A 26620-nucleotide genomic window follows, 5' to 3' on the forward strand; every position below is an offset into this window, starting at 1 on the left:
GGGTGCTGCGACACCTCTGATGCAGAAGCGCCCAAGCGGCAGGGCCACCCGGCACAGCCACAGCCTGGCTGCTGCTCTCCGCAGACCAAGGCCACCTCCTCAACCTCCAGCCCACCCGTCTCCCACCTCCGAAGCACCAAGGACCTGGTCTTGCTTCTGTAATGGAGAGACAGAAACGTTTCCTGCAAGCCAAAGCAGCCCCTGACCTCTTTTTTTTTTTTTTTTTTAAAGAAAAACTTGTGTTTCCACTGCTGGAGGAAGGCGGAGCCCTCTGGCCACAAACAGACTTCCCACGAGCAGATGTGCTCGGAGCATCCACCCACACAGCCCCGAAACGACGAGCCTTGAGAGGGGGCGGGCGGCTTGGTCTCCACCAACTCTTTTCACACAGATCAATGAACACTCACTGAACAGAAATGCCTTTTCATCCCCAGCAGTCGAGGCCGTGCTCCGGCCCGTGACCCGTCCCCTCCCTACAGGACTCGAAGAGAAAGGGTGATTTGTGATAAAAGACTGCTTTCCCTTTTGTGCTTCTCCCCGTGGCACCACACGGCTCGAGCAATGTAGCTGTTTCGAACCATGTTAAAGCAGGGCCCTGCTTCTATTTCTGCAGCGGCATCACAGCCCTGCGAAGTTTGGCGGCTGCTGCTTATGGTGTGAATTGTCCTCTGCAGTCAGCATGGGGAGTTAAGCAAACAATCCCCAGCTCCGGAGGGAATACGATAAATAATTCCATACAATTCGCACGGAAATGGTTTTCAGTGGATAAAGCAGCTCCAACTCTGCCGCCGTCGCAGTGATGGGCACATCTTCCACGCGCAGTGTGGTGGGGCTCCGTACATGCTCTGTGTCACCCTGGCAGGGTGTTAATCTGCTGCGGTCCACCCTGTTCCCATGGGCAGATTGTACATTTAATTGATTGTACTATGCACGTTTCATTCCTTGCTGATCGTACAAGCTGATAACTACCTTGATAGGACTATTAATTTAAAGCGTTTGGATATTTTCCTTGGCATCTGCTATGAAGAAATCAGTGCTGTGCTCCCTGAGTGCTGTGGGTAACGCTTCCTTCCCCTGAGCTTCAGAAATAACTTCTCAGCACTGTCCGACCTGTATGTCACTTACTTTCTCTGTAAGATATTTTTTTCTCAATGTGAAATGATCACACTTCCTTTACCCCCTTGTTCATTCAGACTGCTATCCCTTGGTGGAAGAGTGTATATTTTGCAATGGTTTTGCAAAATGATTGCACAGCTCTGTTTTTGCTCAAGAGCCCTCTGTGCTACTGTGATAAAACTGTAAAAGATAAGTAGCGAGAGACGAAGCCACAGGAATCAGTCTGATGACTTTTACACACCCAGTCACCACTCTTGTATGAATTATAATGCAATTAGCAGTTGCAAGATCACACAGAATTTTTTAAGCACTATTAGAGAAGCAGTGATTTTATATCAAGGCACAGGCAAGAAATGGAGCCTCAGGTAGAGCTAAAAAATACGGCATATCACAACAGACTGGCCTTGTGCCTATGCTATTCAATGTCTACATAACTGTCCAGTTGAGCTATTCAGGCAGACAAAATTTTATCTTGGTGGAAAGTTTCTGAGTAGACACCCAAACAGTGACAGAAAGGATCAAAGATACCATAAGCAAGTGAGTTTGTTCTAAGAATAAAACAGGCATACATGTGGGGAAAGCAGACTGTGAACCGCCATAGACACAACCAGGACTACACAGGGGCCCTTGCAGGATCCTGGGTTTGGAAAAAAAAAAGTATCACTGCAGTAAAAGAACATAAGAAAGTGGAGAATTTAATGCTGATTGTGTGCATCACGATAACTAAATTCAAACACAGTGCTGACCAAGAGGAAACAAGAGGGAGGCGACAGGGGAGGAGGCAGACCAGCTTCCCAAAACCCACAGCTGCCTCGCTGGCTCCGTGCGTGACTCCGAGTCCTCTGTGAAGACCTCAATCCATCATTTCTGGGAGGGGGGAATGAAAATTGTCATGGTGCTACCTGGCAATCACTCTCCACACACTCACCGCCTGCTGTCCTGCTTGGCACGGTGTGCATCGTCATCGGGAGAGCGCCGGTGGTGCCGCCAGCCTCTGCCCATCGGCGCAGGCTGCTGCCACGCTCTTTATGTCTACACCTGCTAGTACAACATCCCGCTCTTCTGCCAGCCAGAACCCCGCAGCACATGCACAACAAGGAACAATTATGCTCGCTGCTGGTATGGTTTCAGCCCCCAAATTAGATTCTTATTGATTATGATAACTAAAGCAAGCTTATAAGGAAACTGTTTTGGCATTTGAGCTATCCTAGCACTATTATTTGTCAGAAAATTAATGACATCCTTCGATTGGCTTTCCAGATGGACAATATAAGAGTCTTCAGGCTCCCCTGAAGCTACCTTCTGCTGCTAGCTCTTTGCAGCTGTGTTCGGCAGAGCCCTGGCAGGCTGGAGCTCAGCAGCCAACTGGAACGGGAAGAGAAAAGTTTCTGAGTTTCGACTTGCACTAAAATGTTTATCTGCTTCATACACAGCTGACACTATTTTATAATATATAAACATGCTGTTGCTAAAACTTTAATGGGCATAATTACTGCTCTTTGAAAATTCTAATTATATGGATTATTAGGAAATAACTTAAGAACTTGGATAAGATCAGGGGATTTGGATGGGCTGTCAGTGACGCAACCTCTGCGCATATAACTCCCTGTAAATTAATACTTTTCCGTGGTTTATGTATACATTCCACTTCTCCATGTAATATGACACTGCAGGCAATGTGTTTCACGGGGCCTATTTCACGTCCTGCCTTGCTCAGTCACTCCAGCCTTGGCCCTGTGCCTCCCCAAGAAGCCATCGCTTCTCTGCAAAGAGCTGCTCATTGTCCCCCCCTTACAGAGCAGCCCGTGCCTGTAGTCCCAGCCAGCCCCCCAGCCCTCAAATACTTGTTCATTCTGCTGGTTTTGAGGTTTCTGCTTATTCCTGTCTCATATGAATAAGGCATAATTTCACTTTTAAAATAACCGTCTTGAGGATTTCTCTGATAGATGTTTTACAGGTTTACGTTTTCATATTTCTAGTTTTTACGCGTTTTGTAATTAGCTCTGTGTGATAACAAGAGCCAGAGTTGCAGAGGAGCAAAGCTACAAATCCAGCATAAAACCAGTTTTGTTCATTCACATTTGCCTTAAATGGGTTCTTACTCTTCCTGTTGGACATTATGGGATGAAACCAGGAATTGAATTATGATGTATTTTGAGAACCTGACTTGCCAGTTTTTACACTTATTATAATACTTGGTCTAAAATGTTAATCTGCTACTAACCAAATTGCTGACTCCTTGTATTAGAACATATAAAGCTGTTGTTCTCAGTCTGGGGCAGCGTAGACCAAATTTCACCTGTTTGGTGCCCTTTTTACACAATGAATTTGTCCTGTAAATAGACCCAGCCCTACAACTGGAATAATTGTTTCTTTCAAATCGGCCAAAATGTGTATAAAGGAGGACAATGCTGCTTACAGGCACAGCTTTCTGGCTCATATCCAGAAACTGCAGGCTGCCATTTCCTTTTCTGAATCTAAAAATGTAGTTAGTGTTTAGGTATTTTGTACAAATCCCCTGTGTGGAGCTGACCAAGGAAGCAGACCTCTGGGTGCTGCGTGGCACTGCCGCTGCTCCCAGCCCTCACTGCAGACCCGGGGACCACCCGTATCAAGCTGTCCTCACCAAATCGCTGCCCCTCTCACCCCGTGGATGAGGTCTTGGGGAGGTGAGAAGGATGCTGTATCGCCTGGTGCTTTGGGAGAGGGAAAATACGTTGACAGGCTCGGTGACGTGCCGCTGAGTGGGCAGCCAGCTGCACCCACGGCTCATGGACATCAAGACCAGCTTGAGCGAAGTCTCCATTCAGCCCCCGGAGAGGCTCAGGACACGTGGTGGGGAGAAGAGACCTGCACCGGAGAACCCTCCATCCCTGCTGTCATTGCCCAGACAGACACCCGAGCGGGAATCCACGTTCAGAAAGCGTTTCTTGACCTTCCCACCCTGCCAAAGCCCCCCCCGAGGTTTGCCAGCTCCAACCTACTAGCCAGCACAGCCCCAGCCGATTGCGCTCCTCATGCATACACCAGTTACAGTATTATCCGGAGCATTAGAAAGACTCTTTCTGATTTGGAGGGGCAGTTATAAATTACCTGTCAAAATTTAATTAAATTAAGTTTCTGTGCAGACACAGAAAATTTCAGCCCATGAAATGTTCTCAATATAAAACGCCACCAGCTTTTACTGTGCATGGACAATTACTTATATAGGTATTTTTCTAAGCCATAAGAAACCTCAGTGTGGTTAAGAAACCTGTTCAGGACACTCCTGGAAAAGAAGCAAGGAGGAAAGCTGTCAGTGAGGCTCAAGCGGTTTCCCAAGCACTGCACGAGAGGTTTCAGGTGGCCGCAAAGTGAAAACTGATGTCTGCGCTGTCACTGCCTGCACCTTCTTTGCAAAGGAAAAAGCTCAGGAAAGGTCACCAACGCAAAGGAGAGGTTGAGTGAAGCTGGGAGAAAGCTGTGCACAAAACACTTAGAGCATCCGCCACAAAAATGCAGGATCAATAATCCTGTCTATTACAATATAAAATCAGATCAACAGGGCTGGCTTTCATCCCACACAAATAGCAGTTCCTGTCATTGCAGCCCTTTCACAGTATGCTTTTAAGTGATTGCAAGCATTTCAAAGATTTTCATTTTCAGAGGAGTTACATAAATAATTCTGGGATTTGAAATGCTCTTTGAAACTTTAAGACGAAAACCTGAATAATCCTCCCCTTTCAGGGATTATCCATTCTTCATCCTTACACAAAATACAGGAGTGCATTAAGTAAAGAACATTTGGGATAAAGTTGGTGGGGTTATTAAGCTGTGACCATTTTTTATTTAAAACTTTGTTACGACTATCAATGTTACGACTATCAAATACATCAAATCAGTATGGATAATTTAAGGTAAATGTCCAAGTTCAGCCTTCAAATAGCCTGAGCATGTTTCTTTCTATTTGAGATGATAAATTTGGTTCTACAGGTTTTAATTAGTTGGTCACCATTATGTTTAAGTGCTAGTGACAGAAGTGGACAAGTAATTCATAGGGAATAATTTACTCACTGAATTCAGCCATTTTTCTGCTTGCTTGTTGTTCATAAGGAGATTCAAATATTCTCACATTTGTGCCCTCCTTGAACATATTCATCAGATAAGCTCATCACATTGTTATCTGCTTGTAGTCCCTGCCTTGATCCTGCTGGAGCAAGGCATGGGATGTGTTCAGGGCCATGCAGCAATCGCCAGAGAGGAGAAGACATAAAGATGGGGACCCCTTATCTCACAGAAAGGATGATTATAAGAGAAATGGTTAAAGAAAACAAAATAATACAAGGGTAAAGTGATGAAAAGGAAAGGCAGTTATTTTTTCCTCTCATAATACAAGAAAGAGAGGTATTCAATGAAATTGCAAGCCAGAAACTACACAATGTCAAAAAAAAAAACCACTTCAAAAAATATTACAACATTGGAACCTACTTCACAAGACAGTACCAGTGCCAGGAGCTTAGCACAATTCAAAAGAGGATTAGACATTTATATGGATAATGGGCATAACGGATCTGAGAATATGATTTTAAAAGCAATATAAACCCTTTTGTTTCAGGCCATTGGCAAGTCTTGCAAGGTCAATTCCTTACAAGTAGTTGTATTTGAAATTCAGAGTATGAGCGTCTTGGTCTCCCATGGTCTAAGGGCACAGCTTGCATGGTGTGTTTCTGTTTCTTGCTGGGATAAGTGAAGATTCAAACTGGGTGCACAGTTTATACACGCTGCCTTGTCAGTTTATTTTTTACAGCACTGTCTTCAGCAACACCACTTACCTCGGTGTTCTTGAGGGTGAGGAGGGTAACCAGATCATAATCTGGAGCGCGGGCTTTCACTGGGTGCACACACGGCGTGAGCTCTTTTTCTAGAGGACATTTCTGGAGGGATGTTTCAGAGGCTAACCCTGCCCTCGAGGTCTGCTCTGTGGCATCAGCTGTGGCTGCAGGGAAGACGAAGCCAATTCCCATTTGCAAAGGACCAGGGAAGGAGGAGGGCTGGCAGCTGGAGATGCTCGGTGGCTTCGCTAGGAGTAAGGGGCAGCACCTGGAAAGACATGGGGAGAGACCAGGGAGAACCATCACCTCTCAGCCTGGTCTTCTCCCAGCACTTAGAGTCTGTATCAGATACATGGAGGAGAGACAACTCAAAAAGGTACCCTGAGGTCCCTGTCCCATTTCGGTTCTTAAACATTATGAGATGTCAATGCATTCAGCAACACCTTTACTCATTTCTATTAGCCATGGTTTGGCAGTGCCAGGAAAACTGAAGCTTGTTTATAGGTGGGGAAGCTGAAGATCTTTTTCCAGATCCTGTTTTGTATAGATTTCAAACCTTTAGAAGTCAACATTCAGATTTTGTACTTCAGATTCACCGCCTTCATGAAATTTTCCCTCTCTTCTTTGTAGCACTAGCAGGCCGTTTTACGATACATGATTTGTAAGAAGGTAGGCGTTTAATCAGCTTAGACATTAAATAGGCTCTGACACAAGAGCCTGGACAATGCTTGCGCAGTTCCAGTTCCCTCCAGACTTGCTCTGAAAAACCATCTCGTGTTCTGTAATGGGAACAGTAAATTACAGAAAGCACGTCGGGTAAAATGGCCATGAATCTCTCACACTCCCCGGTGAGACCCCCGCTAATTAGAAAGGTGAGAACGGCTTTTCCTGGAGCAAAGCCAGACTTGTGCCTGTGTCACCATTTCACAAGGTTACTTGGTGGTTCGTGGCACGGGGTTTCCATTTCTCCAGGGTATTTCAGTCCACACCATTGAGGCTGAACCTGGCCATGTTCTGCTGATGCACAGTAAGTGATGCCAGCCAAGGCCACGGCTCAGGATTCCTCAGGTGACTTTTTCCTGTTCTGGTTTCACTATAAATAAGTGAATAACATTGCAGGTGCAAGGGTCCTACCCATCTGGACTCCAAGCATAGTTTTGACTAATCTGCTTCTGTCTCAACCATTTTGTCTAACATAACCTGTCCAGTGCCACTATGTACCCACACCACCCCCCCCGAGCCCCAAGTGCATCTGTGCCGTGCCCTGAGACCAAAAGGCATAGCCTGGCCTCATCCATATTATTAAACTCTCCTGGTCTCCAAAACTGTGTGGCTACCTCCAGGCAACCCCAGGGGAATGTCCCCTTGCTGGGTCCTGACCCAAGCCTGAAGTCCCTGAGATGCTGTCAAGGAACCTTTGCCCAGAGCTGGTTACTATGAGGCAGATTCCTGGAAAAAAATAAGGACTATAAAGGCTACTGTCTGGCTCTAATGGGCAACTGGATGCCAGATGGGAGGGAAAAGTCTCACTTTAGAAGTTCCCATTTTCTCTGGGGCAAGGAGCACAGTTTGTTCTGGTTTGTTGCTAAAAAAAAAGCAGAACTGACAAAATGATTTAGGAAACTGTGATTTTCCAGTCTGTTTGTCACACCACATCCTGGCTGGTCCATCCCGTGTGAGTCTGTCTAACACTTTGTATTGTTGCATCTGAAATGCCATCCACCTGTGGGAACTGAAAAGCAACCCCATAAAATTGACCCAGCTTTTGACCATCACACAGAACATCAAGTCACTGGCAGGGAGCAAATATCCTTCCTGTTAGCAAGAGATAACATTCATTTTCTCCATCAGCCTCTTGGTGCACAAATGCTGTCTGTCACCAGGAATTGATCCCAGAAATCTCTCACAAAGGGCATCCTAGACAGTAATGAAGTTTCAGGAATATCCAAATAAATATCACTCCTATAATTGTCAGTCAGCTCAGTTATGTTTAAATAGTATCATCCACACACAGAATAGAAACAAAAATTTGGCACCTACCTCTTTCTTCTTCCTCTTTCTTCTGTTAAAGAGGAGCTGGTGCATCGGTTTTTCTTTCCCATTTTAAATAATATCACTGCATTTTGTGGAGCACACCTCCTGCAAGGTCTCCCAGCAGGGTCAGAGAGGCAAACAACCCAGAGACGTTATTAGGAAGATGGCTGAAGGATCTCGCTAAAATAGTCCAAATGCTGAAAGCAAAGGTTCCAGAACAGGGACGGACAGCACCATGGGACTGTCGCACACAAACGCTACATCAGCTAATGGTCCAGCCTTGCACCAAGTGCAGAAGGAGCCATGACAGCTCCTTCTATTAGCTACCAAACCGCAGCAATCTGTGTGCAGTGGGGAGAGAGGGGAAAAGCTCGTTTTAAGATATCACTGCTCTCTGCGTGGAGAGCTTGTAGTCACGTCATGGCGTTGCGGCTCCCACCGCCGTGACAGCCTGGGAAGCTCTCAGCTTCTCTGCTCCCTCCCAATTCCTCAGCCTACAGGGCAGGAGGCCATGAGGATTTTTGCGGGATACTGGTGAGAGCTCTGTCCTGTTATCAAGGTGCCCTCAGCAGCAGCAAATCTTAACAATTCAGGCTGAGACAAATCAATCAGTCTGGCTTGGTGCCCTTGGTAACTGTCTACTGGAAATCAAGGGCCAAGCTAAAAGAAAAGACTTTCGTCTCATAGCAGACGTACTGCTCACAGCCTGCACACTCCATACATGCAAACAAATATACTGCATGTAGTAAGCATGGATATTTTGGCAGGCACATTCTCTGGAGCTCTTTAAAAATGTGTGCTAAGAGCCAAATGTGCATCCTCAGTTCTAAACCGCAAGGCATGCTTTGGAAAGGTTGCTAGTCCCACTCAACACACTAGTTTGATGTACATTCAAAACAAACCATATCCTTGTTAAAGGATGTCATATACCCAGTGTGAACACTGGAGATAGACGGTGCAGCATTCTAGTAAATTAAAAGTGCCAGGGCACCAGACTGGGCATGGGAATTCAATTTTCTGTTGGCAGGCTTTTGACCTGGATGTGCTGCTGCTCTCCCACACATTCCTTCCATAGCTCAGGAGATAGAACAAAGCCAGGACCATTCCCCAAAGCAGCCTGGACAGAGCTGCACAGCTCTGGAGGCAAGGAGAGGTCCGTATCATAGACCAGGGCAGACAAGCCAGCCTGCCTCGGGGCAGAGACCAGGCTCTGGCAGTGTTTGCTGCACTAGTGCTGATGTAGCCAAAGTCCCCTGGACCCAGGGAGTTGGTTTGTCTTGGGTTTACTGTTAAGGATGATTAAGAACATGAGGCTGAGAAGGGAAAATGTTTTTCTCTATCACTTTACCAGCCAGCCTCTCTACTCAATGCCAATACCAACTGCAACAGCCCAATGATCTGCTCTACCATAACATTTGTATTTTCTTGCAGACAAAGCATGCCCTCCTTGAATGGCACCTATATTCAAAAACATCTTGCAGACACTGCTGGTATATCAACCATAATGCAACAGCAGTCAACCCATTGCCTGCAGGGATGAAAAGGAGGGCATCAACAAGGGACCATGATCCTTAGATGTATCTACAGACACAATGCCTCTCCTTTCCTCTGCTGTGAGCAGGGAAGTGCTGAGATCCTCAAAGGTTTGAAAAAGATGCTTAAATGCCTTGGAGGAACTGGGCTTCAATTACTTTCTTCATCTGTATTCCTTCCATTTGCCTGGTTAGCTGCTATAATCAGAGGGGAAAGAGATGCAGTCAGATATCTTCCCATCTCCTGCGCTTCCCCAGGCGCTGACTTATGGTAGACAATAGGAGCGTATCTGCTCATCACAGCTGGCATCGCGACCTAGAAAAAAGGATGATGAGGAAAATAAAAGAGTTGCTCACACACAAGTATGTGTGTACACAGACACAACAGAATAGCAGACTGTAATAAGCGACCTTCAGGGAGGCACACAGAGGAGCTTTGTTGTTCTTACATTTGGTGTCAGAACTCAATATGTAAAACAAGGGGGTTTTTTTAGTTTCTTTCTCATTCATGAACGTCTGCTCTGTAGAGCCTAATTAAAGCCACTCTGTTTCCACATCAGTGAAAATGTGCAACCTGTATATAAATCCTTTCTCTACAAACTGAAAAGCCAAAATTATGTTATTCATTTCTACTTAAGAAACAAGCAAATTTTAAACCTGGAGCAGTCTCAGAAGTAACATCTAGCTATAAAACAAAGCAATGTGAAAGCATAGCTTTGAGAAAACATGGCCCTGCCTCTCATTTAAACAGACATATTTATTGATGGTAAGACATAATGCACTTCAATCCCAGCTGAATAACTCACCTCAAAGGTTTTGAAAGAGACACACATCTATTTTGAAAATATATTTCCTTCTCCAAGCATAAAATATGTTCAATTTACATTTTTCAAGTATGTCATCTTTTCTGAGAGGAAAAGCACATTAAAAGGTGAAGGCAGAAGTCTGCAAACTTGTAACACTCTTTCCCAAGAACATATGTTTCATTTGTGTCCTAATAAACATAAATAAAGTAAGGTAGCATCTAAGAAAATTAAGAGCTAGGCAGAAACGTAGAGGAAGGTCTGAAAGCAACAGAACAGAATATAAAGCACTGCTTATGTATAAAAGTGGGCTCTGGGATGATTTAGTGTTTTGAAATGAAATGTGCTTAAGTAATTCAGTCCGAAGAACAGAGAGGAATTGAAGCTAGTGGATTCTCTTGCCAAGAAGAGGAATTGCCTCTTTTTGATGGCAGAAGAACATATATAACTGACATCAAAGCATCACCCTGAAAGAGGACCCAGCTTACAGACCCTGCTCTGGGCAACACCACTTTCGCCTTCCACGAGACCCCAGTTTTTACAGCCTTTCCTTGCAGGACTGCGTAGCACCGGCAAAACAGAGATCCCCTTCCCATCTGAGAACGGTTAGCTCTACATTTGAGTTGAGATCCCTTTTCACTTTCCTGTGACATCTAGTTATCTTTCCCTGCCTGGTCTTCATGTATTTTATATCCAGTAAGCACTGAATTTAAAAGCGAGTAGTGGCTTCGCATGGGGTCTCCCTGGGAATAAGGGTTCCCCCGCGCGGCGGTGCCGGGCAGCCCCCCACCCACGCCGGCAGCTCACAAGGATAAAGCTGAAGCAGGTTTCTGCCCGCCTGCAGGATTCACCTGCACGCAGATGGCTTTAGGCTAGGGTTTTACCATGTGCACATGGCATTACATCTTAAGCAGCTCTCTCTCGTAGCTGATGTCTGATAATCAGCTGCTGGGAGCAGCATTGGCACCTCCCCAGTCGTTTCCTGGGGGAGGATGTTAAAAACCTGGCACTGTGGCAGCTTCCACAGCAGCGTGGGCACGGCTCCGACGGGGATATGCTGTTACACGACAGATCTGCATCTCTTCCGACAGGGACGGGAGGTGGGGGGGCTATGGCATCCTTACCTCTTCTGCTAAACCCATCCCTGCATTTATTTATTACTAATGCCCAGCGGTCCACTTTAATATTAGAGGTGGCATTTTGGGAAGGAATGTGTGAAAGGATAAGACACTGGCACAAAAGCTGTGAAACTTTTGCTTCTGAGTTGCACAGGCAAAGGTCTGGGGAAGGCTCTTCTGATCAGGACATGCAATTTCTGCAATCCCCCTTGCAAAGAGGCCGTGTTTGCAGTGGTCATCATCTGTGCCATTACCTACCACTAACAAACACAGAGGAATATTAGCTAAATTAGGTTTATCAAATTCAGCAGTTTTAACAGCAGGAGTCTTGGGCCTGGTCCAGAGGGAAGGATGTCATGATGGGACCTGCACCAGGTTACATAGGTGGGAAAGATCCTCGGACTTTCTCCTGCACCTCGTCACCTGAACCTCCCTGTTCCTATGTGTGTGGATGGGACCACCAAGCACAACAGGACTGATCTGTGGCTTGGTCATCTCTCAGCCCACCCCAGTGACACCTTCACACCATTCACTCCCCAAATTATTTTTGCTGTTTGCTCAGACTTGTTGAGGAGCAGAGCAAACACAAAGCTTAATTACTAGGCCATACTTAAGCATTTGGCACCTTGAGTGTGAAGACAAATGACTTACCGAGAGCAAAGAGGCTAAATAGGAGCCCTGAAATACAGCGACAAGCACTGAGGTCTCTTCAGAGGAGGTGTCCCATCCATCCATCCATCCATCCATCCCTCCATCCCCTCACTGTTTCCCTGAGGATGAATCACGCCTCCCATGCACCGTGAGCTCTTTTTTCAGCAGATCCCATCCTTCAGCACTTCTTCTGTGCAGCCGTTCAGGAGCCACGAGTTTGCTGGCGCTGTGCTGGCCTCCCGCGAGCAAAGCACCTGAGATCAAAGCCCTGGAAAGCCTGCACCCTTTTTGTAAATTTAGCTCCTAATCACACTGCGGCTTGATTCCCTGTTTGCAAAATGAGCATATTAATCCTTCCTTTATCCCACTGTTTATCAGCCTCGACTCACAAGACTGTAAACTCTCTGAGGCAGGGCTATCTATTAGGATGTGTGCTTGGTTTAACAGAGCCTTGAAACCCTTAGGAGTTTCTAAACGCTGCTGTTCATATATTATCGTATTATTCATCCTGATTAATTTCTGGGCTGCATCTTTAAACAAAGATTGCTATTTCCTGAACCTTAACTCCAGAGTCCATGATCCAAATTTATTCCTGCTGTCATGTCATTAAGTTACCTTACTGTTAATAATTCCTTGCTCTGAATGCACTGGCTTGTACTTTCCCATTTTGTACTTCTTTTACAAGTGATAAAGGATTGCTTTGAGGAATTTTCATTGCAAAAGAAATAAATTATCTGCTAGCAGGGGAAGATAGCAAGGTCCATATAAGGTGATCTCGTACCACCACTGCTCCCTTGAACAAGAGTATATTTTTTTGCAAGCTGTACATCTGGATGCCAGCTTTCCAAGTGCCAGGGTTGATCTTTCAAACACTGTGAAACAATCTATCTTTAAAATGAATGATGATGCAAATTGTTCTCAGGAAAGAAATCTATCAAAAAAATAATATAAATTACAGGCTGGACATGTCAGTGGAGGAGGAATGCTATGTGGTTTATATCAAGTTAATCCACTGCCAAAACTTTCACCGATTTATCTACTGAAATGGCAACCCTAGGCTAAAGGTAAAAGGGGCGCATTGCCAACAAAGAGGCTCTGCAGATGCCTGACCCTCTGCGCGCTCCTCGTCTGCTTGGAGGAAGAGCTTCTTCAGCCACCGCAGAGACGCCGCGGTGCTCCTGGTTGCACCGCGGGGCCGTGGGTGCCCTGCCAGCCGCCAGCAAGACAAAAGCCGCTCGGCTGGATGCCCAGCTCCAGCTGCACTGCTGGGACGGGTACGAGGAGGCCCGGACCCGATTTGGGACAGCACGCTTACTGTTAGCAATAAAACCCTTAACAACCATCCACCTGTCCGCTCGGCAAAGCCTCCCGCCCGTTCCGCCGGCGGCAGCGACCCTTCTCTTTGCAAACAGGCTCAGAGCAAGTTGCGCCAAGGCTGGCTGGCCCCACGTTTCTGGGCTGTCCCACGGGGTCCTGCAGCGAGCAGCTCCACGGCAGAGGGGACAAGTAACCCTGAGGGTGGCTCTGCAGGGTGGCTGCTCAGAGGGACCCAGCAAACCTTGGGCCCTGCGTGATAGGAAAATAACAAAGATTCGTTACTTACTGTAATTACGTGCAATACACAGCGCACAGCTGAGATCCTTTGATATTTCAGTGGCAGGTGTTGTTACTTGGGGGTTATTTAATATGGTCTGTGTTACACACAAAAAGTAGATTGCATGAACACTCAAGCTGCAGCATCAGGCACTCAGAAGCTGAGAAGTGCCAGAAATAAGATTGCTAATGTGTCCTTCGTTTAGTCTGCTTTTGCATATGTAATTGATAAGGTCTTTAATTACATCATTTTATGTTTACAGTTGTATTATAAAACAAATACAGGGAAGCCAAAGTGAAGCTGTATGGCAACTTCAGACATGTTTTTTGCTAACTTCTCAGTTCTTAGCATGAGCAAGGCAATGTATTTTTAGAGCAGCATGCATTTGCCAAATCTGTTTTGTTTCTCACACCGTTCTGCTTTGCGGTACCTCTGATACAATGCTAACTGCAGCTATTAGAAGTGCTGGGAAGAGCAATCAGAAGCCACATGTGAATTAGGCAGTCTCTATTACATGCTGAGTGAGGTTTCAGCTAATTGATGAGACAAGGTAATTTCTGTGATTGAAAGTCTTTACTACAGATAAAGCACCACAGTATTATCAGGTACAGCTTTGATTTTTTTGTTAATTACTGTACTAACTTTGGAAGAGGGGGGAAGTATTTATCCCACATAAGGCAAAGAAAACCAAAGTGTATACTTGGTAGAGTCATACTGTATTTGTCTGGGCTGAAAAACAGGACGTATCTGCTGGTAGACAGCTATCCAACGAGGTATTTTTCCCCTGCTGCACTGTTTCTCTTGGCAGCACAATGTGCTAACTTTAGAAGTGTCTGAATGCCTTTGCTAAACCATTAGGACAAAATAAGCTCCTTTGTGTTTTACCCATTCATGCTTCTTAATTTATGTTCTGGCATCACTTTTCCTTGTATTGTGCAAGTCAAGAGCCTGCACATGGGGCCAAAATCTGTTTGTGCCTGGGCGACGATCAGCATGAGTGTTCTTGAAGTCAATACAACTGCACCCGAGAAAGCCAGACCCCGCTGTGTCTCTATTTACAATCCAATTCACACATGTCTACCTTGAAATCTTCCTCAGAAAGTAACAGTGCACCTTCCTCCGCCTTGAGAGTCGATGACAGGCTAACCAGAAACAGGAACGAGCCATGGTGTGTGGGGCCAGAGTCATGCTCCCCGCAGCGTGGGGGTCTGGACTTCCAGTTTGCCCCGTGCTGGGAGAGCCAGGGGCCACCATGAAGTCCACCAGCAGAGCCAAAACATCCCTAAAGTGAAACGATCCTTTTTCTTTTGATTTGTCTCTGTGTTACAGCAATGTGTTTTATTGCCTGGGAATGAGACAATAAAAAAAAAACCAACTAAAACTGCAGCAATAAATAATGTGAAACAGGATACTCAGGAACAATAATCCAAAGCACTGCATGAAGTAAGGATCTTTCCCTTAAAACACTGCACACTGCAAGTTCCCTGGGGCATCAGAACCCATTCTTTCATGTTCTTTATAGAACCAAGGGAATTGCTGGTGCTCAAACTATCAAGAAAATATGTATTTTATAAAGGGTGATACTGAGCCAAGAAGTCTAATGCTATGAAGCTTGGCTGAATGACACTGTTTGCAGAAGCAGATGCAGCCCAAGAAGTTTAAAGCTTCACTCTTCCAAACCCAGAGTAACTCACCACCTTCCCAGTGAAAGGAACAGAGAAGCAGAAGTGCTTTGGGAGAATTTACTTCTGGGGCAGAGGGGTACTTTTTAAGTTAACTCCACCTGAGGCAGCTCCAAAGATCGTCCGTAGGGCAGGCTGCCCAGTGCTCGGATGGGAGCTCGCCTGGAAATCCCAAATGCTGGAAAAGGCATGGCCAAACTCCAGGAAAACAGGCTGCTGATGCCTGTCTGAGCCCCTTTCTGCAGATGGGAGGCAAAAAAAGGAAGAGTCGATTCAACAGGAGCCTTCGACCTCCTTGGATCAACCCATCCTTGCCCTGATCAAGCAGCAGCTCTACCAGCTGGGAGGTCAGAGTAGGGCACGGGGGCTTAGCGTTGGGGCTGCCTGGCCTCGCTGCCCGCAGACCTCCAGGGACAGCAAGGGGGGACTGACGTCTCTGAACCTGCCGAAGCACCTGAGGTTTGGCATCCCAGCAGAGATCTGAGCTCTGACACTCTGTGGCCTTTCCTCTCATGCGTGTGTCCCCAGGTTGCACAGATGCCAACAAAACTGCATGCTGAAAGCACACCCTTCCATCCTGAGTCCTTGAGGACTTTTTCTTCCTTTTTTCTCAAATTTCAAGCCCTAGAAACAGGCACTTTTCAGCCTTAACTGTGCCTCGTTCCACTCCCTTCACAAGATGATGCTCCTCAAACATTCATGAAAAGCTGCAGCTCCAAAGCAAACCTCAGCTCACATAGGCAGCTCAGACCACAGATGACTGGTAAAGATGAAAAGAAGGATGGAAAACAAGAAGAAAAGATCTCTCCTGCAAGCACCAGCACACCCAGAGTCTTGTTTCAGCCTACCAACACACAGGCCAACACAAAGACATGATCACTGCAAAGTTGGCAGGTAAAAGTTAAATAATGGTACCTGCCAACTACAGGGTGAACACGATGCTAAGAAAACATGGCTAAGTGCAACACAAGAAGCGGTCCAAAGGAAAACAAAATAAGCATCTACATTATCTCTTTTCAACTGTTTATAGCTGGGGTCTAATCACAGTCCTATTAAGGTCAATGGAAAGATTCCAGGTAGCCAGGGCCGATGAGTTTGGCTCCATATCTTTGGCTCAGTAGCTTTGTTCTGGGACACTAACAAATATGTTTAATGGTGTACGAGGGCTAGAAGCACCGCTGCTGCCTCTCGGCTGCACAGTTCAGGGCAAGGAACTGACTCCACAGCCTTGGGGGAGAAAGGCAGCTCTGTCTGCTGCAGAAACACATTGCCTGATTCAGATGCAAAAGCTTTAATTTATGCAGACAGACATACTTGTACACATACAAACATGCCAGTTTTTCATTACAGTGTGTGGATGAGTGGGCTAATAAAAAAAAGATGACATATCTTTCTCTTACACGCAGTCACCTACACAAAACCATGCTAAAAATATTTTGTAAAAGCAGCACAGTACACTGAATAGGGAATGGCAGAATTAAGACTGCCTGCCTGTTCATTTTGATACACTTTTAAGGATTAAAGTTAAGCAATAATAGCATTGTCTTCAGTGTTACGCTAACAATTCCTGCTCTGTTTGTTCTGAGAGAACACATCTTGCATTAAAAATATCTTCTTTTTTTTTTTTCTATCTAAAGTCTTGGGGGAATAACAGGAAACAAAAAAGAAGTCTTTATTTGTAAAAGTTTCTGGACAGTTTTTCAGGAAAAGCAAAAGCAAAAACACAGAGATTAGGAAATGTCAGAGTTGGGGCTGCCCAAACATGGAGATGCCTTTGATTTACTCACACACCCATCTCCAAGGAAAATGAACCAAAACTGCACAGCCAGCCCTGACTTTTGAGTGACTAACTCTGCAGCCTCAGTGTCAGTCTTTTAACAGAAGACATTCATGCATTTATATTCCGGGGGGGGGCATTTGCTTGTTTGTTTTTAGAAAAGCAAGAAGAACCCTGTGCCACGGCTGTGTCCCCCACCACTGGTGCTGGCCGAGTCGCGGGCAGCGGTGCAGGCTGCCGTCCGCCCTGTGTGAAGAACAGCCTGAAGGAGGTGACACTTCAGCCAGATGTTTGGTGACTAAGCTCACACATGCTCTCTTTCACATTAATTCCCCGACTGAGCTCTTCTGTCCTTTCCCCAAGGAACTGTCCCTGCTCCAGACATGTCATATCATCTTTCCACTCACCAAAGTCCCGGTCTCCTTATCTTGCCAGCCCTGTCCCTATTCCTCTCCTTTCCCAGCCCTCATCTCTTTGCTCAGCCATTCCCAGTACGCCGTGCCCAGTCACTTTGCTATGCATTTCCAGTTCTCCCTTATTTTCCACCCTTTCCATCCTTCACGTCTCACCATCCCATCCAGCTCCCTCTCCTAATTTCTTTTCTCTTCCCTTTCAATTCAGTTCAGGCAGCAACATCCCTACTGCCTGGGCTCAGCAGGATTCAGGGACACAGTGGGGACAAGCCCTGTGTCCTCAGACCTGGCAGCACACTGCCATCGCTGGGAAGGTCCGGTATGTCCCTGTACTGGAGCATGCTCTGTGCAGATACATCGTTTGGGGTACAAATTGAAAAGTTCAAGCGAGTCTCTGCTGAACATGTGAAAAACAGAATTTTTCCTAAAACTTGCCATCGAGGCAGATTGTCGCAACTACTGGAACAGGAGGGAAGGAGTAAAAATACACAGTAGACACAGGATCAACCTGTGGCAAGTATACCCTGCCCATTCAAAAGCAGTGACCTTCCCATTTTTAGTATGGGCAAACAAACCATTTAAAATCTTGGTCATTTCAGGAATGATTTGACAGTAATAGTTTTTTGCATCTCTGTAGCATCTCTTAATGGACATGGCTTGTAAGCTTCAGACAACTCTATTCTCCCAAAGGGCAGAGGAATGACAGATAAACAGATGGAGAATGATGAACAAGCTGTCAGTGCGCCCACGACCAGCCCACCTGCTCAGGCTCCCCGGGTGGTTTGCAAGGCACCCTCCTGGCAGCTCCCCAAAGGTGTGATCTTTCCAGATTACACTTTGAGTGTACAGTCACCACATCTAATAAATGCGGGAAATAGAAGGTTTGCTCCACGTTTACCACCACAGAATTAATTATTTTACTTAGGGACAACACAAAAGCACGTGCAGCTTATTAAGATGGTAAGAGACCTATCTCCTCCTTCAGAATGTAACACCCATTTATTTTCACGCAGGAAGTAATTCAAATGCTTGTCTTCCCTGACTTTACTACTTCCTTAGCTAAGCCAGGACCTCTCCCTAGAATGCCAGGACCTCTCCCCAGAAAAAATTAACCCTCCCTTTCTGCATTCAGAGATTCTGCTCAAAGAGGCTCTAATAGGCCTCTATCTTCTGGCTTCTGGTTAACATTTGTACTGTTCCATGCCTCCTTTTCCTGCTGAAAAATAGGAAAAAAATGGCTCTTTTTTTTAATCATCACCTGAACATATTCATCATCACTAAAAATTCAGTCTGAACTTGCAGACATGGACCATAATGGCATAATCTGAGTCTTCGTCTGGAAGGGACAGAGTGGGTAATTTATCAGAAAATGGGTGGAAAAAAAAAAGCCTTTATGCTTTCTAGTGTCTAGGATTGATCCAGAACCCTATTTCAAATCACATCTGAAAGGTAAAAGCCATAAAGACTTGAAAGACAGCTCTGAACCTTCCCAGACTACCTTCTTACACTGACTTTACCACTTGGACCTGAAGAGCCTGAACAACATGTTTTGGTTATTACAGAGAACTTCACCAAAAGAGGCAGGTACTGGCATGATTTTAAGGCTGTAGATTAAGTTCTCAGAGGAAAAGTTGTGCTCCATTTGCCAGTCTGTCTCCCCAGTCTATTTCTGCAGCCATAACTAAGGAAGTTTTTTGCATAAAGACCATGAAATGGAACTGATGAAGTGCAGTATCACACACTGGTTGACAGTAAATGCAAAGAAAGGAGGTGGGCGGAAAGGGATTTCTTTTGATATGTAATGAATTTTGAGGGCTGGTAAACCACAGAATTAGAATCTCAACTAAAGTTTTTCTGAATTTTTATAATTTTAAAACTGAATGCCCACAGTCCTACAACTCAGTTTGTACCATTTCTTCTCAGGTCCTCTATGGACTATAGAGAAACCATTTTTTTCTATTCTCACATCACTTGACTTATGCACTTGCAGCAACAAGTAAACTCATGATTCTTCATGTCATCCCTTAAGTCTAGGTTGACATATTCACAGCTGAGATTTCTCAAGATAAAATGTATGTCCACATGTCCAGGAAGTCTGCAGCCACCACAGTGTGAATGCCCAACCTGCTCCCTCCAGCTGGTCCTACCCTTCTAACACATTTCATGTTGACTATACACATCAAACAGCTACAGTCACACCATGTAAGTCTGGTGCTTCCCAGAACTGCAAGTTTACTGTACCTGCAGTGTACAGCCAATGCACACATGTGCAGTAAATCTGCCCAGCACAGTGGGAGTGAGATCTATTGCTCAGGCACACAGCAACTGTGCTGTGCTGGCACAGTAAGTGCAATGCTTTCCAAAAGCATCAGACTTCACCTGTACGCACATCATGGACATGACCAAGATTTCTGGATTCATGGCAGCCCAGGTGGATTTATTGCCCATTAACTCCAAGTTGGTCACTGAACATCTGGAAACCCTGGACAAACACAGTAAATGCTCAAGACTGTCTGGGTAAGGCTTCTAGTCAAAAAAAGTGATCATGCCAGTGGAAATTCCAAAGCATCATGGTCTAAATTTCAATTTGGCATTAGGATCCACTGGTATGATCTGCCTGCATCCATACCACAGGCTGACAGATTTAAGTGGTGGGCAAATGAATGGCTGCATAGTTTGTAAGGAAAATTTTTATTATTTGTAAAAGAAAATGTTGCCTGAATGCCTATTGTCAGTGAAGCGGAATTACTTGCGCTCCATCTTCTGACTATCACCTATGGCAGATCTACAGGAAAGCATCCTTTTAACTAAACATGTGACTGTTGGACATATTTTATGACAATATTTTTCAAAATGATCAAAGTCAACTGTCAGAGAAATTAGATTAGTCATTATTAGTCTTCAGTAGTTCCCATGAGAACCTTAAACAGTTGGTGGTTCTTCTTAAAAGATTAGAGTAAGCCTTGTAATGTGTCATGATGAAAGAGTAAGGATTTGGAATAAAGGGCAGAGTGCTGTCTTTGTTTCTGAAAGTAGACAGTTTCTAATTCAGGCTTTTAATTGTACTGAATTTTATCAGCCTGTAATACAGAAAACATTGGAAAAGGGCCTATATCTTTCCATGAACTGCTGGAAATGGTCTTTTAAATTCATTCCTTTGAAAGAATCTCGTTCCTATTGGCCAGTGTCAAAGCCAGTAGATATTCTTATTTCCACACCATTTCTCCTCACTCTGTTCAATTCTTACTAATGCCAAGATGAGAAATGATACTGATATAAGCAGTCACAGGACTAATTATTACACACTGAATCCTACAGCCTTATCAGTGAAGTTGAAACAAAATTGGCAGTATATTAGCCATGAACTAAAAGTAAAGGTGGGGAGTTTCAAAGCAAAATGAGATGAGGCTTTAGGCATTAGGATTGCTGGCTTGCAGTACAACAACAAAAAAAAACTTCTGCATTGACTATTTTATTCCTTCCACGACTGGAAACTTGCATGATGTGAAAAACTCTGTGTGTAACAGTGGAAATCCTACAAATTCAAATAATAAAGGGTATCGCTTCAGTAATATTTAATGCAAAGAGGCATTTAGATAATCTAGAATATCTGCGAACAATGATTTCTTCAAAGCAGTAGCCAAGATTTCTCTTTGAAATGGCTTGTTTGAAGTCTCTTTGCACGGCCATAAAACAAAAGGCTCTCTGTTTAAAGGATTACATTAAAGTGGGTTTTTTTTCTTCTGTATTTGTTTGTTGGAAAATGCTGATGAGGGAGAGACCTCCAAACTGCTATGGAGAGTATTATGACTGTCATTGCAAAGAAGACTGATAAGTTCTTTAGATCTTTCTCCAACAGTGAGAAAATCATGCACCCTTGTCCTTTCATTATTCCTTAGCCCAAAATTTATCAAAGAGCAAAATTTTACTGCATTTTTATGTTCTTTACTATCAATGCTTTCTTTTTTTTTTTCTTTTTTTATTTCCTTGAAGCACATACCTCAGATAACATAAAAGGACTTAAACCCTTAAAAGTACATAATAGCATGGGACTTATAAAAAATAAGGTACCTGTTGACCAAGTTTTCATACTCCTTACCTGTGCAATTGGTCTACATGCTGTTAGTTAAGACCATTTTTTCATTACATGTGAAAAATCATAATGAAAACAATGCGCAGTCATTGCTATGCTGTGTGGCTTTTGGTTACATGAGGTGCTTATGGCAGAAGCTTTCTTTCTGGTTTACCTAGTCAATGCAGCCCCTCCAAAACCATTGAAGCAACAACAGCAGTGGCACGTGAAGTCCTTACAGCCAGAGATTTTTAAGAACAGAAGGAATACCTGTGAGCATTTGCCTGGCCGCCAGTGACACAAAGGCCATGGAAACATACCCCTGGGATCCCGCAGCCAGCCCGACAGCCCCAGGTTGAACCAAAGTGGTGGTCTGGATCTTACCCAGCCTGCACACGGTTGCTGGTTTTCCAGAGGAATTTCAGGCGCTCTGTAGTGAATTTAAGTTTCCCAACTAGCTACTTGCTTTTTTTCACTTATCTTCCCCAAACCCCGTTAGAAGCTGTCTGTGGGCTCCTCGGCTATACCAGTACCAGCAAAGTGATGAGAACTGCAGTGCTGGCTCCGACGCTGCCCCAAATGACTCACACCACTTGACTTCTAGCACTCTCCCTGGCTCTGGTCTGGCCCTGGCCAGCTCTTCCAGATAATGCTGAGGCACTATTTGGGAGACAGCCAGGCCAGAGACCATTCCCAGCTAGTGATTATGGACAAAGCTTCCCTGTTTTGGGAAGGAAAAGGGATGGAGTCTAGCCAGATGGATGCAAATCAGGCCATGTACTTCTTGCCGTCATGGCCAACAGTCCTTGTGGTTCAGGGATTTCCTGAGTCAGAGGTGGAGTCTTTTGTGGAGTTTAACTGTTCTCAATTAATTTTTCTTCCATGAATTCGTCCAAATGCCTGTTGGACCCATGGAAAGCTTTAGCATCCTCAGCATCCTTTGGCAAACAGTTCCATGGCTCATTTCAGTGTTATTAATACCACACTTAAATGTAAGTGATAGTAAACCTATCACATCTTGGCAAACTCTTCCAGGGGGATAATGGGTTTAATAACTGTTAAAAAGGTTTGCTTTGCTTTCTGTCTGAGTATGTCTAGGTTGAACTTCCAGCAGTTTGGTTCCTGTTAATGCCTTGTCCCTTAGATGGAAAAAAAAAACATAATACCAAACACTTTCTCTGGGTAAACTGTGATCAAGCCACTACTTAACCTTCTCCTTTATATGCTAAATCAAATAAGTTCCTGAAATCTCTCCTAACATGACATGCTTTCAAAACTCAAATAATTATCCTAAATACATTTAGACATGATTTTCCTTTCAAAAGGAGCCCTTCTTGGCTGTGTAAAACACACCTTGACAGAAATAAATAATATTTACTCTCTCTTTAAGTTTTTGACATCCTGAAGAAGTTGCAGAGAAGCCTCTGGTCTGTCTCCATGGAGAAATCTTCTAATTGTAAAATAAACAATTTCACAATAAGCATCCCAGAATATCCCCTTATGTGCAAACTGTACTCCAAAATAAAAGTGGATTTTAGTCCAAAAATGTTAGTCTGAGTTGGAAGCATGCTAACTATTATGGAATATAAACAGCTTATTCAGCACTATATGCTTTGGGAAATTTTTCCATGGAGACAAGCTCTTTCTGAACGTGAGAATGGCACTAATTTGTCCATATGCATATAATTAACTTAATTCCACTGATTTTCTTGGAGATTAGTTAGAACATGAGGAAGGATCTTTACGATAACTTCATACCATCAAATGTGAAACAGTCGATCTTCTTACAAGATACATATTGCCAAAGGAAGAAAAAACAATGTCAATATAGTTCTATTGATTTGGCAGTAGAAATACTCAGTGTTTCATGTTAGATCTGGATTTCGGGTGTATTTTTTCTCACATCCCCATATTGTTCTGTTGTATATGATTAATGTTGAAGCATGATCTCCTGCATGAATGAAATTATGAAAACTGAAAACTAAGCATGCATTAAATTTGTTTCATAGACATAATGCAGTGATGATAGCTACTGAAAAAATTAACCCCTCTTTAAATCTTGATTTTCAAGTTCATAACACTCCTTAGACTTCCAGGCACACGCTCTAGATTTCTGACTTCTGTGGAAGGAATAGAACTCCCTGAATGTTAATCTTCCATTTTACACATCTACCTTGCCAAAATCTTATGACTCAATTTACTCTGCAGAGATTTCATTTTCTTTAGCGCTGACACTAGAAGCACTCAATGCATGGAGATGTAAATCACATTCAGATATGCTGTATTTCCAGCATCCTTGCTGAGGTTGAAACAAGTACCTTTTGAGCAAAAACTGGTGAAAGGACATTTCAAAGCAGGTGACTTGGAGCAATATTCCCACAGACAACTTTTACTCCATAGGTGAAAATATGTTTTCAAACTCTCCAAAGTACCTCCACAGTATCAGACAAGGTGCAAGTAAAATTGGTGGCATGTGAAGCTCAGCAAGAGCTGTTCATAGCTGCTGCACAGAAGGAGATCCGAGAGGACATGAGAAGGCTGCGTAGGATTCTCTGCTGAGGACTGAGCACCTTCGCAGAAACCCAACACTTACTTACACTTGTGCATTGCACCAGGTTTCACCAAAGCCCTGCTGGAAACCAGTGATTTCACCTTATGAAACAAAATAATTGAGTTAAAATCTTTATGGTTGGAACCTGAGTCCTGAATATGAACAAGATAATTCTCTTTCATCTTCAGAGGCACACCAGATACCACGTACTACACATTTGAGAAGACAGTCACTTGCTTCAGAGAAATGACAAACTAAATTCCTACTACACTGGGATGTGCAAATCAGACAAGAGACTTCCATTTTGCTAATTCTCTTCTCCTTTGTTAAAATTAATGTATCATTAGAGTCCATTTTGCTATGTACTGCAAGAGAAACAAGACCATGCCAGTTGTACCAGCACAACAGCTACAAAAAAATATTCAGGTACCTCAGGACTGTCTGAACAGCCTTATGCTGGGAATTTTCTAGGTTGCCAATACTTTAATAGCACTAACCTTGCTTTGCAATTAACATCAAAACAGACATCTAGGGATTTCAAACCTTCTTTTGAAATTTAATTCATTATCATAAGGTTAACCCTCGCCTCGCAGGCTGTCTCCCCCAGTAGTGGCATGCTTTAATCTCAGAGGAAAGGGCTTGAAGCTTTCAAACAAGTCAGGCTGGAGTGTGATTCCGCTTACCTCCTCTGTATTTTTTTCTCACCAACTTTTCTCATGATCAGTTTCAGCTTCCCTTTAAAATATGTTTTCTATTTAATTTTGCTTTATGTCTCTAGCACTGCAATTTAATGCCACTTTCTTAAAAAAAAAAAAAAAAGAAAGAAAAAGAACATTGTTTTACAGATTAACAAAAAAAAAGGCAAGCCTTTTAAGCAAGCCTACATTTTTCTCTGGAGGGCAAATTTCTTTTAATCACTTTCCTGAGCACAATTTAGCACAAGTAATTACACCTCAAAACAAAAGGAAGTGAATCACTTAATATGTGCTTTGATTTTAGGAAATACTAAATATAGTTAATCTAAGGATTTCTTACTACTTTTTTGCTACAGCTGTTATTGCCAAAGACAGAAATGCTTCTTAGGGGAGAATAAATAAAATAGTGGGGCACTTGTTACAGAGCAGTCTTCCTGAAATACAGAGTTGCTGTCTGGAGTGATTATGGTTCAGGTCTAACATGTAGATGTGCTGCAAAATAACACACTTATGTTCTGGCACACTGCTGTAGTCCTGCTTTCAGAAATATCTTAAGTTTGTCTGCCTCTTATTACAACACTTACCCTGGTTCACGCTTGTGTCCTAAAAGCCAGACCTTCCCAAACCCGTGCAGCTGTTGTTATGCACAACAAAAACGATGTTTCCTGAAAGACAAGCAATGCCCCCTCCACATAGTCATCTACTCAACATCAGAGTAGTAGGCTGCAGGCCATTTTCTTGGGGTCAGTATATCTCTCTCTTAGGGCTTCCTTCCTACCTGACCCTTATTTTACAATGTCTTGGTCCCTGCTCAGCATCATATGTCTTAGCTACAACCTCCATGGCTGATGAGAAGCTGGTTTGGTCTGAGGTTCTTTACAAGGGTCATTCTCCAACCATGCAAGCATTTCACTCCCACTGGTGACCCATCATGCTGACTTTGCAAGACCCTTATTCATTAACAATCTTTATTAATTTATTTTATGATTCCCATCCACTCTCACTTCCTAAGGTATTGTAGACCATACTTTGATAAAACAAAGTAAAACACTAATCAGGATTAATAGCACTATTATAACCCAATGAATTTGATAGAACTGTAACAGCTAGAGAAGGAACATTAAATTGCAGCTGAAGAACATACTCAGGAAACACAAGATGCTGAAAACCAACATCTTTTTTTCCAGAGTTATTGATGATTAAGCAACTGCAATAGACCCTTCATGTACCCTTCACTGTGCCTGCAAGCAAGGGCAAAATGAATTTTGCCTTTGGTTTAGGATGTCAGAAAGAAGAAGGGGTTTTGTACCGAGTTCCCCATTTTCTACATCATGTGTGCCTGGTCATACGTGGGGAGAACTGACGTTGCTAGTAATGCTGGTGAAGAGCTAAGTAGCATTAAGCACTTTTGGAGCCTAAATCCACTTTTCTAAGGTGACATAGGCACCTGGGACAAGACCCACAAAGGGCACAGGCATCACAGCATAAGTCCATTCCCAGGCACTCACTGTCTCATACAAGAGAGCTGAGAGAGGCATTTGGCCTCCCTAAACAGAGTTTCCTGAAAACAGGAGCCACAGACCAGACCAGCGGGCAAGGAGCCACATAAGCTAGTCACTGAGAAATCTTGAGGTGGTGTCAAGCCTCACCTCACTCAAGGGTGCCTCACTTGGACAGCACTTACAGCCCCATGGGGCGAAGAGCCCCATTCCCACCCTCCGCTGGAGCATCTTCGTCCCAAAATACACAACCCCAGGATGCAGGAAATGGG

Source organism: Buteo buteo, chromosome 17, assembly GCF_964188355.1.
Source record: "Buteo buteo chromosome 17, bButBut1.hap1.1, whole genome shotgun sequence".
Lineage (NCBI taxonomy): Eukaryota > Metazoa > Chordata > Aves > Accipitriformes > Accipitridae > Buteo > Buteo buteo.